This window comes from Echiichthys vipera (genome assembly GCF_963691815.1).
Source record: "Echiichthys vipera genome assembly, chromosome: 2".
In the NCBI taxonomy this organism is placed as follows: Eukaryota; Metazoa; Chordata; class Actinopteri; order Perciformes; family Trachinidae; genus Echiichthys; species Echiichthys vipera.
The window spans coordinates 35,821,057-35,835,697 of NC_139827.1; the positions used below are offsets into that span (position 1 = coordinate 35,821,057).

Genomic DNA, 14,641 nt, shown 5'->3' on the forward strand with positions numbered 1-14,641 from the left:
TATACAAAATATACATCCTACTCCTAAATATTTACAAACGCCTTTATACACATACATATACACACTGGATAAACACTAACATCTACATGAACACATCTTATCAATATTAACTAATCTAACACATCATTTAATACACTTAACAGTAACCCAAATCCCCTCTACCGCTGTCCCACATGCTGTTACCCTCCTATACCCTCCTACCCTACTATATATATATGTGCGCGTGCCCCCAGGAAACTTTTTTTGCCCGAACACCCTGGGAGGAAGAGAAGACAGCATAGGGAAGTTTACATGTTAAGTTAGTTTGACTGTGCTGTTATTGTCGCTACTTGATTCACTTATACTGAACAAACGCGACTGTCTGGCTACATATCACTTATGTCTACATGTGTGTTCACAAACGAACACAAACCCAACACAGACCCCATGGCGTGACCCCCCCTCTCTCTGCATGCTGCAAAGTATTGTAGGACCCCATAGGAAGTGCTCCATGTGAGTCCTCTGTGTCTGCTTTTCTGCTCAGCGTCACAGGAAGGGAGTGGGAGATAAGACGTTTTTATACTTGGTTCAATATGAGATGGAAGGACCCTTTTATCCTAAATCAACATCTGGGGACTGCTGTCTCTCACGCTCTTCACTTACTTTTACTTCACTCTCTTTACTGCATCTCTTTCAACTCTCCCCTCTTCTTCCCCTCTTCTGCGCTTCCTGCGTTTTGTTTCTTTTGTTCAACTTTGTTAATCCAAAGTTAGCAAGAGACGTTACTGTATATTTTGTTTTCTTACTAAAGTATTTTCGTTTATTAATCTATTTTTATCGAGCGATTTTCTAAGTTTTCTATGACACATTGTTATCTTTTATAAGTATAGTAAAACCCCTCATGCAAATTGCATCAAACTCTAGTTCAGAACCGGTCAGAATTTTTGTCAACCCACAAACAACCTCCAGAGGCAAGCAACCTGAAGAGCTGAATCAAAGCTGGGATGGGACCAGACAAGCCCGCCGATCCAACTGCGCAGCTGACCCAGTCTACAGACCAGAACTAAGGTCCGCCAAACACCGGGACTAGGACCTAGGAAACTTGCATGGGCGACTGTTATATCAACGTCAAAGTAAGGTTGGCCTTTTAATACAACTCCTGGTTGAAACGTGGTGTTAATTAAAGTCTGATCCGAGTTCTGTTGGCCGGCTAATTAGAGACAGTTTAAGTCTGCCAGTAATATTATAAACCAGCCCCGTAGGTCTGAATCACTCTGGTCTTAAACTTTTTTATATCCACATTTAACCCTTTTTCACTTCTCTATTCAGTGTTGCACTATCCTGTATTCTCCTTGCTAGTTAGTCAAATAAATGTTTATAACTTTACGTCGTTGTGAGAGTCTTCCGTTCTGTACAGAAAGTGTTGGTCCCTGATGAGGCGGTGGTACGAACTAATGCGTTCAAGATGAGACTGATAAAATTTTAAACAATCAATTACTTTAAATGCTAACAGGTATTAAACCTTCACCAAAGTTTAATAAACATCCTGTCTTATTTTGGTGTGGTGCGCTACTTCGAGGTAAATTAAATCCTAAAATTTAACGAGTCGAGTTATTCATATTTAATTCGGCTACTAATATATTCTAGCCATAATAAATGTAGGCTTACTTTCCTACAATATAAGCCATTCAATAAATAGATTTTTAAATTTTATTTACCCTTATGTGCCACAATGTTAACCGTATACAATTATTCGTCATTACACCCCCCCCTCAGTGCAATATCTTGTCTCCCGCTCCAGGAGCTTGTGGCTCAGGAGGAGCAGCGGCCCTCTCTACCTCTCAGTCTCCTGCAGAGGCACTGCTGAAGATGGGACACATCCACTGAAGTGGGCTCTGGGATGTTAGTGGGGAAGGACTGTTCCCTCTCTTCTTCCCTGTCCAAGGCCCGGATGAGTAACTGTCGCCGGACAGGCAGCTGGACTGGCAGTGGAGGTGCCTGGAACTCCTTTAACAAATTAACCTGAAAACCTTTATACTTTTTTGTCTTATGTACAGTTCATAGGTTACCTTCCCAAGGTGATTGGTGACCTGGTAAGGGCCCTGCCATTTGGCAAACAACTTAGAGTCACTGGTTGGGAGGAGCAGCAACACCTGCTGGCCTGGATAAGAAGTCCTGTCCCTGGCCTTTTTGTCAAACTAGTCTTCTGGTTGACCTGCGCAGTCCTCATGTGCTAGGGAAAACATCAGATTCTCCCAGTGCTGTCTCAGAAGATCCAGTGGCCCACTCACTGTACAACTATAGAAAAGCTCCAAGGGCGAGAACCCTGTTGAAGCTCGTGGCACCTCACGGTATGTGAAAAAGCAGGAATGGCAGCCATTGGTCCCAATCTGAGCCTGTATGGGAGACAAACTTCTGCAGCATGTTCTTGAGAGTTTGGTTGAATCGTTCCACCAGCCCTTCCGTCTAGGGGTGGTATGAGGTGGTCTTAATACCCTTGACTTAACTTGCCCTCTGCAGTAGCTGTAGTTTGCGGGACAAGCTGATGCCGCTCAACTTGCAGAATTATTAAGACGACAGGTCCCGACAGGTAACAGCGGCCCGTTGTTACACTGTTGGCTGAGGACAGCAAAGCACTAAGCTGAACCCTGCAGCTAACCATCCACCCATTCATGTTTCAAACAAGGCTTCTCCACTCAGTGACACACCAGCTGAGGAAACAACACTGGTTATAAGCAGCTCCATTCTGAGAAATGTGAACTTAGCGTCACCAGGGACCATAGTCAAATGCGTCATATGAGTCATATTTCAAATCAAATCAAATTCATCTTTATTTATGTGGCACTTTTCATACTTTTTACAGTAGCACAAAGTGCCTTACAGAAAATAAAAGCCAAACAAAAAAACAAAACAAAACATGAACAACAAAGAAACACATGAAAACCCAAACCTCCCACCCCAAAGAATATACACACAGAGACACACAAAGACATAAACACCCATGCGCACACATAGCCATACACACACCCACACCACATCCACGCACATACACTAGCTGTTGCTGAGGAGACATGGCTGGGCACTGAGATCTGAGGTGAGGTAGAATCTACCTTTGGGGGCCGCGCACACTGAGAGTGGAATAATGGTCCATGGCTGCAGGGGGCGCCGCCACAGGGACCCCCCCAGCCCAGGCAGACAGGAGGCTCTGACACCTGGGCCAGGGCTGTCCACGGTACAGCTAGTGATGTCCAATGAAGCTTCATGAAGCATTTTCCTTTTCTTCTGAGTCCACTTCATGGAGCTCTCTTTTCAACAAAGGGTTGAAAACACACTGAATCACCATCCATTGAGTATTTTTCTTTAAACCAAGAGCTCCATCCAGTGGGCTCAACAAATACAACTAATGCTTCATGAAGCTTCATTTGGACATCACTAGGTACAGCACCCCAATCGGTGGACCAGAGACAACTCCCTGTGTGGTCGGCCCCCTGGAGGAAACACTGGAAAACCGAGGGGCTAAAACTGTAAAATAAGATAAAAAGGTACAGAAGCTAAAAACTGAGGGAATAAAACAGCTTCTATTCCTTTTATCTTATTTTACTAAGAACTGAGGGAATAAAACTGTCAAAACTGTAAAATAAGATGAAAGGAATAGATTAAAAAATTAAAAAGAGCCATATGGGAATTAGAAAGAATCAAGCAGGTCAGTTAAAAGCCTGATTAAAAAGATGGGTCTTCAGCATCTTTTTTTAAAAACATCAACATTCTCCGTGGCTATGAGGTTATTATGGGCCATAATAACTTAATGCCGCCTCCCTATGTTTTTGGTTCTTATTTGTGGTATGGTTAAAAGCCCAGCACCAGAGGACCTCAGGGTCTGCAAGGGTTGATAGGGTTAAAGTATTGCAGATAAATAAGAAGGCCAGAGACCATTAAGACATTTAAAAACTAGTAAAAGAACCTTAAAAATCGATCCTGAAGCACACAGGGAGCCAATACAGTGATTTTAAAACTGGTGTAATGTGCTCCCGCCCTCTGGTCCTCGTCAGTATGCGTTCGGCTGAGTTCTGTAGTAATTGTAAGTTGTACATGTTCTTTTTGCGAAGACCAGAGAGCAGGGCATTACAATAATCTAAATGACAAGAGATAACAACATGCATCAGCACCTCCGTGCTGGTCTGAGAGAGAAAAGGGCGGACTCTGGCTATATTCTTAAGATGGTAAAAACCTATCTTTGATATGTTTTTGAAGTGTGGAATAAAAGAGAGCTCAGAGTCAAAAATCACTACCACATTTTTTTTTTTTACAGATTTTGAGGGTTTAAAATCCTGTAACATTGGTAAAGGTTTCTCTCTCTGGCCTTCAGGATCAATGACTAAAACCTCTGTTTTGTCCTGGTTGAGCTGCAGGAAGTTTGCTGCCATCCATGACTTGATGTCTACAATGCAGTTAAAAGGGGCATCAATTGGCCCTGTGTCATCAGGAGACACGGCGATGTACAGTTGCGTATCGTCAGCATGACTATGAAAGCTGATGCCGTGCCTCCTGATGACGTCCTCAAAGGGAAACATGTAAAGATTCAAAAGAGTTGGAAAATTGACCCTTGGGGAACCCCACACTTTATCTTATTGGTTCCTCAGGAACAAGTATCCATACTTACAAAGAAACTTCAATCTGTAAGGTAGGATGTGAACCAGTTAAAAACATTAAAAACATTAGAGGCCAACCGGGTTCCTCAGTCTATTTAATAAAATGTGATGGTCTACTGTATCGAAGGAGGCAGTTAGATCCAGCAGTAACAAGACTGTGAGTTTATGATTATCTAAATTACACCTGATGTAATTTAAAAAAGGTGCTGTCTCTGTACTGTGGTTCCTCCTAAAACCAGACTGATGGATCTTTAAAATAGGATTTGAGTTTCGAAAATTGTTTACATGATTAAAAACAATTTTTTCTAAGATCTTTCTTAAAAATGGTAAGTTGGATACAGACTGTTATTTAAAACATTGGGGTCTCAATCACTCTTCTTCAGAAGGGGCTTCACAACCGCCATTTTAAAGGAGGTGGGGAAGACACCTGTCTGAAGGGAGCAATTCACCAGATACAACAGCTGTTCCTGAAAGAATCCGTAGAGTGTTTTCAAAAATGGTGTGGGAATTAGATCTAAAAGGCAGGTTGGGGGCTTTACCTGGGAGAAAACTTGACCAAGTGTCCTCGCATCAACCAGGGCAAAATTCTCCAGTGTTTCCTCCGGTAAAAGCAATGATGATGATGATCAAGGTGTTAAAAGCTGCTAATAAAAAACTGGATCTGATGTCATTGATTTTTCTTCTGAAGTGACCTGCAAAGTCCTCAGAAAGGATGTTATCTAGTGGGGCTTTTAAAAATTGTTTTAGTTAAAAGATCAATTGTGGAAAATAGGAATCTGGGGTTATATTTATGGTCATTGATTAGTTTTCAGAATTGGGAGACTCTTTCCTGTTTGACTGTGTTATTGTAAAATTTGAGGTTTTTGTTTTCCTCCATCTCCTCTCAGCAATCCTGCAGTCCCTTTTGAGTTTTTTTTTCTTCCTTAGTTCTCCATGGGGGTGTAGGTCTTCTTTTAATAAAAAGTTGAGCCACTGAGCTCAGTGTTGTCTTAATTTTGTTGTTCAGTTTGTCAGTGATAGAATCGCAGGGTGCTGGTAAAATTTGGCAGGAGTGCTCTGTAAGATCTGGATAACATTTGCAGACACTTCAGAAGTTAGGTAGCATTTTCTCACTGTTCTCACAGGGACCTTCTGCTGATTAAAACTTGTGATTGTAAAAAACACACAAAAGTGGTCAGATACAGCTAGGTCCACAACAGAGGACGCCCCAATGGACAGGCCAAAAGAAATAAGCAGGTCTGAGGGGCGCCCTCTGCTTTGGGTCGGCTGCATGACATGTTGCTTAAAATCAAGGCAGTTTAAAAGGTTTAAAAAGTCTTTGGACATTGAGTCTGAGGAGATGTCCACATGTTGGTTAAACTCACTGGTTATTAAATTTCTGCTAAAAGTGGTACGAATAATGGATAAAAGTTCTTAAAATTCACTAATAAAAGAAGTAGAATACTGAGGTGGTCTGTAGACTGTTATACAGAGAATAGGTGGGCTGCTAAAAACAAAGGCATGGTACTCAAATGCTGAGTAGCTGTTGAAAAGACTTTGTTCATGTTTAAAGTGTTCTTTATAGTTTAAGGAATCCTTTGCCACTAGGGGCATTGAGGGAGGGGCGTGTATGGTGGAGGTAGGCGGGGTGAAGGTGAGTGTGAGTGAGGTGCAGAGGGCCTGTGTGTGGGTGCAGTTAGGAGGTGGCAGTGGTGCAGGACTGGAGAGTCAGGTCAATGTTGACGGATAAAAGCCTTGACCCCTGCTGGTTTGGTTAAAAAGGTGTGGTCTGTTTAAAGAAGCCATAAAATTGTCCACAAATGGATTACTTTTCCCCAGGAAGTATCTTTTAAGCCACAGGTGCAGCTGGTGGAGGCGATTGGTAGATCCGGAGGCGGAAGAGGGAGAGATAGACGAGCCCCAGTGCTCCTGTTCACCACTGACCAGGGTTCACTCGGTTGAGTGGATTTGAGCTCGCCAGCCACCACTTCGTTATCCCTGATGGAGCACAGACACTCCGCGGGGCGAAGACAGGAGTTGGAGGCAGCCGATGACTTGGGCTTGGCTCCCTGGTGGTGCCAGCGAGAATCGGCGAGTGCTGGTGCTGGAGATCCGGTGGTGATGGAGCCAGTCCATGGCAGGGTGGTGTTGTCCGTGGCCGTCATTGTCCGGTCACCAGCACTGGAAGCACTAAGATGGGCGACAAGCTTCGTCTTGGTCGAGGTGACGGTGGAGAAATCCAGGAGGATTTTTCCCTCTTCTTGAGGTCAGCCTTCAGGCCAGAGGCGCTCTCCTTGAGTTTTGGGAGGGTAGGGAGATCCGTCACCCCGGGACACAAACCACCACAAGGAGGTGAGTTTAATTCTGGCCCTGGAGCCGAAATGTCTAAGGAGACCTTCCTTACTCCTGGGCAGGCAGCCCACTTCAGTAGTTGCTTTTAGATCCCACGGCAGAGTAAAAAAAAAAGTTTTTTTAAAAAAAAAAGTGTGCCTCGCCAGTGCCATTCGGCGTCACAACTTCCGTGTTTTACTTCTCTGGCGTAATCAGAGGCAACTACAGGCCTGATGGTTAAAAGTTTTGGTCCATGTTTAAAAAAAAAAGAAATACAATAAAAGCTGGGCACGAGTGATCCCAAATATAAAAACCAGAAACTGTGTTAAAACCAATATTCTTCAGGAGCCAAAGTGACGGGAAATCCAGAAGTAGATTTGAAACTGCTGGCTAAGTATAAACCTAAATACACACCCAACTACGTCATCAAAAGTCATTAAAGTTAATGTTGAGTTGGTGTGTGCGGATGCAAAAACAGACTCAGTAATTCTCTCTGGTCCCCTGCCGAACTTGATTAGCGATGATGTATAGCCGCATATCATCATTCCGCCGCTGGCTGTTGAGTTGGTGCCCAGCAAATAATGTGGGCTTCATAGATAATTGGTAGTCTTTCTGGGGAAAAACCTGGTCTTATTAGGAGAAATGGTATTTATCCAACTTTGGATGCCCCCCCTCTCATATCTTAGAACTTGGCCTAATTTGTTTACGGTCTTAAACCATGACAACAACCCAGTGTTGGGATCAACACTCTCTCCGCCCCCTGTGATGCATTTTCCAGCTCAGTATCCTATACAAACTCTGTCTGCCCCACGATCATTTGAATAATTAAATAAAAAATTAACAAAAGAGGAGTTATACAGAGAAACTTTATAAAAATTAACACCAACTCTGCAATAGTGCAACAAAGTTGTAACATAAAATGTGGACTTTTAAACATCAGATCTCTGCCATCTAAAGCTGTATTAGTAAATTATCTGATATCAGATAAACCATATTGATGTACTCTGTCTGACTGAAACCTGGCTGTGTCATGAAGAATATGTTAGCCTAAATTAATCCACTCCTCCCAGTCATATTAATATTCATATTCCTCAAGGCAGTGGTTGCAGAGGAGGCGTTGCAGCTATTTATGACTCAGGCCTATTAATCAACCCTAAACCATAACTAAATTATAATTCATTTGAAAGTCTTGTTCTTTATCTTTCAGATTTAATCTGGAAAACTGTGCAGCCAATCATACTTGTTATAGTGTACCATGCTCCTGGTCCGTACTCTGAATTTCCATCTGAATTCTCAGAGTTTGTGTCAAATTTAGTCTATAAATCTGATAAAGTACTCATTTTATCAGGAGATTTTAATATTCACGTTGACACTGATAATAAGAGCCGTAGTATTGCATTTATCCCTCTATTAGATTTGATTGTGTCACGCCGCAGTAAGGTTTGTCCTGTCTTTGGGTTTTTGTCTTGTGAATTTCCTGTTTTATTTCTCTCCTCTCATTCCAGGTCACTTGCCCTTCCTCTTGTGTCACCGGTCTGACGTCATTCCCTGATTCCCGATTGTTTCCACCTGTGGTTCCCCTTCCCTCATGTGTATAAAGTCTGTCTTCCCCCCTGTCCCATGCCAGATTATTTTGGACCTTGTGTTGAAAGTATCCAGCATTTTTTTCCCACAGTCTTGTTCATGCCTTCGAGTTCTTTATTTCCACGTTCAGGTATTTGTATTCCTTGTTTAGTCCAAGTAAGTTTTACGTTTTTGAATTCTCTTGTGTCATTTGTTTTTTCCTCCTGGTAGGAGCGTCTTCGTTATTTTCGTCCTTAATTATTTTGTTCACCTTGTTTTTTGTTATTCCTCCTGGACAGAGCGACTTTATTTTGTACTTTGCTTTATCACTGGCGACTTTTGAACACTATCCCAGCGCCCACCTTGCCAGCCAGGTGCGCAAGTTGCAGGATGGCTCCTCCTGCACAGTATTCGGGAGAGCCCGGAACCTGCAAGATTTTTTTAATAGACTGCTCGCTTCATGTCGAATTTTTGCCTCATGCATCCCCCACGGACGCTCACAAATGGACGACCCACTCTACCTCTAAGCCACGGCTGCATAGTGCGACATGTTGATGCTCATGGGAGAAGTCTTGGAGTGTGGTCTTGACCTACTCTATATATAAAGTATCTTGAGAACTTTTGTTATGATTTGGCACTGTAAATAAAATTTAACTGAATTGATTAATCAAAGTTGTTATTATTCATGTAATGTATCATTTTACATTTCTTTTTGTGAGGGAACTATTCTAAGGCACATCAGATCAAAATTAAGTTAGTTATAAGGGTATTTGCAGTGGCATTCAGAATGTGCCTTGTTGCAGTGTTAGAAGTCAAATTCTGTTGTCTTTAGTGTCAAAGAAATGTGATCTGTAGATAGGCTATAGACTACATGATATTCGGTGAAGGTTAGACTCTTTTATACTGCCTCTCTGTAAAATGGCACCAAAAAAGAAAAAGGAGTGACAACCAGCGCCATCCTGCCATATACACAAACTACGCAAGGTGCGTAGGGCCCCGCAAATTAGGGAGGGCCCTGCCTTCCAATCCCGTTGTGCCAATGAACGTCTAATAAACGTGACAATATAATATATGACAATTATCCTTCAGGTTAAGAAAAGGAATGAAAAAAACGAACGAACCTCAGGAAGAGCAGTCAGGTAAACTTGTTTTCTCTGCAAATAATACAAAACATCGATGCTAGCTTTCAGTGGATCTCTTGTTGTGTGTCCTGCTAACACAGCTGAGCAGTGCATATCTTGATCTGTCTGTGTTCTACTTGCAAGCTAATGGTCCTTCAGGGCTGTGCTCTGTGACTTTGAGCCTGACAAAAGTGAAAGTGAAATACTTTTTATTGTGTTTGATGAACACCAGCAGACAACAGTTTTCATAAACTGCAGATCAGAGAAAGATAACCGCACCGCTCATTAACATGCCTTTGATACAGAAACACCATGCAAGATATAACTTGTGACAACACGTCAGTTAAGTTCCTAAGGTGTATGACTGTTGGTACTTGTAATGGATTTAGTTCAAAAATGCCAAATTGTAATTTTATGGCTGTACTTTAATGTCCGCTGCTACAGCAACAGGAAACATTCAGGTAGTGGGCCAAAGGATTACGCACATTATGGATAAAATACATAGTATATAGAATGAGAACCAATAATATCTTTTGATATAGGCTATATGGATCTATCATTTCTAAAATAATTAAAATAGCAATATTCAACCAACCACACTTCAAACTCAAAGGGCCTCATACTCAATGAACTGTCAATAATCTGGACTTTCTCTGCATAACAGAGACATAGCAAAAAACAGAGTAAAACGGACAGGCAACGCCCCCATGGTAGTGGTGGGAATAGCCACATTTTATAGACAAAATATCACTACAAGTTCAATAACCATCCCAACATCTAGCCATCACTTTGGACATTCTCATCCCCACCCCTCCAGTGGAGCAGAAGCTCTCCCTAACTCTACGTAATCTTAAATCCATCCATCCATCCATCCATCCTTCTCTCTTATCTCTTTTGGCCAACACCACCCCTGACTCAGCCCTCATCCAGAATGCCTCGCTTACAGACCTGATCACAATCTACAACGACACCCTCTACTCCTTTCTCAATCAGCTCGCTCTGTTGTCGCTTCACACGTTACACATTTTCAACGCGAGACAGGTCTGGACTGCAGCAGGCCAGTCAAGTACCCGCCCTCTTTTACTACGAAGCCATGCTGTTGTAACACGTGCAGGATGTGGCTTGACATTGTTTTGCTGAAATAAGCAGGGACGTCCCTGAAAAAGACGTTGTTTGGATGGCAGCATATGTTGCTCCAAAACCTGTATGTACCTTCCAGCATCAATGGTGCAGAATGGTGAAACCTCGCCCCATGCCATTTACTTTCCAATTTTCGCAATAGGTAGGCCAAACAATTTCAAGGAGCTTCCTATAACCAATCATCCAGGCTGCTCAGTGTACCATATTATTGGGGATTATAGGCACTAACATACTGTATGGCTATTATGTTGCAACAGTTGGCCAAAGGGTCAGGCTCCCAAGCCATAAATTATTTGCCCCAGGTAAGCAAATCAGTCCATTACCTGAGGTTTATGATGGTATCTAATCCATTTTGTGAACCAGTTATTATACAATGTTCTATTTCAGCCTCAATTTCCTTAACCACTTCTGAAATAACTTATGAAGAAAAAGAATCCCTTGTTCAAACCTATCTAAACCATTAGATTAAATAGTTTCCCCACAGTGACTCACTAACTCTTCTTAACTTTAAATGCTGTTAAACAAACCGTATGGAATCATAATTGATCACAGCATCACATTAAACAGTAGTTTAGTCAGCATAAGTGTACTGGCATCTGTCTAACTGTCTTCCCAGCTGCTTTAACATGTTAAATTAGGGTTATCTATGTGGGAATTCAAAACAATAAGAGGAGATAAGCCTAGCTTAAGTGGGGGAGGGGATGGCAACGTAACTCAGGAATATTATTATAAATGGTCTGAGATTCCTTTTTGTGCAGCAGCTTTGGTGGAAATTTAGGCCATTTGTTCATTATTTGAATGATTTAAATGGTCCATGAGAATATGAGAAGCATAAGCATCTGGCAAAAACACAGGGCTTCTCACGCGCAGTGAACTGAGTGTGTCCTGATGCCAGTATTACTCCATTGCACTGCAAGTTCAGGTCCCTAGAAAATTAACAGAGTGCACTGTAAAAGGCAATGAGCATATCTGCTCACTCTGTTCACTGACTGTAAGTGACATCACTACTCTTTCACTTCACTACACTTCCAACAGAGCCAGAGTCATTGTATGGTGAGCACAGATGTGGCTAATGAAATTTAACAAGGGGCAGTTTGATTTAGGTGTGACACTAACACACTATATGCTACTATTACTATTACTATTAACATCTATATGCTCCCACTAGGACAAATCATGCAAAATAATAACATTGACCACCATTGCTATGCCGATGACACCCAAATCTATGTAGCACTATCACCAAATGACTATCGCCCCATAGATCTTCTGTGCCAGTGCATTGAGCAAGTCAAACACTGGATGTGCCAAAATTTCCTTCAACTAAATGAGGATAAAACTGAGATAATTGTTTTTGGTGCTAAGAAAGAAAGGTTTAAAGTCATCCAACACCTTCAATCACTGTCCCTGAAAACCTCAAATAAAGCCAGAAATCTTGGGGTTATTATGGATTCTGATTTACATTTCAACAGTCACATCAAATCAGTAACAAAATCGGCCTATTATCACCTTAAAAATGTAACAAGACTTAGAGGGCTCATGTCAGCTCAAGACTTAGAAAAACTTGTCCATGCCTTTATAACCAGTAGGCTAGACTACTGTAACGGTCTCCTTGCAGGTCTTCCCAAAAAAACTGTCAGGCAGCTACAGCTTGTTCAGACTGCTGCTGCTCGAGTTCTAACAAAGACCAAAAAATGTGAGCACATTACACCAATTCTTAAATCATTACACTGGCTTCCTGTACGTCAGAGAATTGATTTCAAAATCCTCCTGCTCACATATAAATCACTACATGGTCTAGGGCCGAGGTATATCACTGATATGCTCCCACTACATAAGCCTTCTAGATCACTAAGATCCTCTGAGACCAATCTGTTAGTGGTTCGCAGAGTAAACTCAAATCAAGGGAAAGCATCTTTCAGTCATTATGCAACAAACAGCTGGAATAAACTTCCTGAAGATGTGAGACTTTCACCCACTCTGACCACTTTTAAAACTAGACTGAAAACTTTTATGTTCACCTTAGCTTTCTGCTAAATCTTCGCACTTTTAACGTCCGCACTGTTTTGATTATTGTCTATGTTTTTATTCTCTTTGTCTTTCTGTAATGCATTTGAATTCATGACATGTTGTGCTGTGAAGCACTTTGAGTCTGCCTTGTGTATGAAAAGTGCTATACAAATAAAGCTGCCTTGCCTTGCCTTGCCTAACAACCTGTGCTGATGCTTTTGGCCTACATGCAGGGGGCATGTACTGTTTTGTCCATCAGCCAAATGGCAACAATTTTTATTTCATCAGATGTGTTTTCTCTTTACTTCTGATGCAACAGCATGCAGCACTGTAACAAATGATATTTACAAATGCAGGATTAGAGTTATAAACACTTTATTCTTTATTTACTCATCATTAGAATCATGTAGATTTCTTAGTGTCTCATTGTCCACTGATGCAGAAACCTAATCAGAGCTGGAGATACAATTCATTGTACAGTGATTCACTGCCTGCCTGGGGTTATCCTGAACGTCTACACCTACAGATGTGATTTCAGCTATTCAGTTATCACTTGTCTCTGGTGGTCTCTCCATCTATGCTACATCTATTTTTTAATACAGTCTATGGTCCCAACACATCTCGAAAATTATATATTTGGAGATAAATGAAAGTCAAAGGGACTTGCAGCTTGGACAGAAGCCATTGTCATTAATTAAAGTAAAAGGAGAATGAATAAAGCATCGTTGTGATTGTAAAGACCAGAATGACTGAAACCATCCCATGCTCCTGTGTGTTTATTTGTGTTTGTGTTGAGTGTAGGATTTGCCCTCTCTCTCTCTCCCTCAGGGGGGATATCGCACCTCCTGTGGTGACACCCTTACCAGCCAGATGTTTTCATCAAAACCCCCTGCCCATAATTGAGGATAAATTGAGGATGTTTATCAAGGTATCCTGGCCCCCCTCTTTGCTCTCACCCTTCCACCTTTACTGCCTGACCAGACGTCTCAACGAGAGCTCTTCCATGGATATAAATCACAGTATCCTCTCAAGAACCCCTTTTGGCACAAATGACCTTTGATCTTTAAGAAAACACTTCAACTAAAGATGCTTTCTTTGCCAACCCTCCCAGGACCGTTGAAGTTAGATTGAATCTTTTGATAAACACAACTGTCAAGGTGACACTTCAAGAACAGGTGTCCGATGAAACGGACTACAGTCTGCAAGATGTTCCTTTGGCTCATATAACCATGAGCCTTTATTGCCTTAAGACTCCCCCTGATGGTGATGTGTGGGTGTGTTTCTAATTTTGGTCTGTAATACTGAAAATAATGATTTAATGTCATGAAAACTAGATATTAAAAGTCATCAGATAATGTATGTAATTTTAGTGAAACAATGGTGTTTGTGAGTCGAAAACTCACTTGCTGACTGCTGTAAAAGCCGCCCCATTGTATGGTGGAAAAAGGCTCCTGATCCAGGCTGCTAAAGCTACAACACTAGCACCGACCCGTACAACTCTTTCTTTCTACTGGACTCCATCATTTAACAACTGGAAGTGGGAGCGATGGCTTTGTTTGGTTATGGTGATGATCAGGGCTGGTTGAATGTTGCTATTCCAATACATTTTCCTGTTTTAAATAAAAGTTTGGTTTTGTTTAAATATCAGCATTAAATTTAGCTTTCGTTAGGTTTAAAGCTATGGTCTACGATTTGTAATGTTGGTAATTATTATTAACGTTGTTTATTCGGCGATTACGGTCCTGTAGTCCGGTCTACACAATATGAAGCTAAAAGAACCAAAAAAATCCATTCAGTCTATCAGCTGTTGGCCTGCATAGAAATCGACCAAAGGGAGCCATCCGTCCGGGATGCGCTTTTATCAAATCT

The 14,641-nt window shown here is 41.7% G+C and overlaps 1 protein-coding gene across 1 annotated transcript in view; it reads right to left on the reverse strand.

Moving 5' to 3' along the window:
• Nucleotides 1–14,641, reverse strand: part of LOC310962402 (glycine receptor subunit alpha-3-like) — a gene marked incomplete at both ends in the record, with an annotated part of 105,170 nt that overhangs the window by 24,770 nt on the left and 65,759 nt on the right. The gene's annotated exons all lie outside the window — the stretch shown is intronic.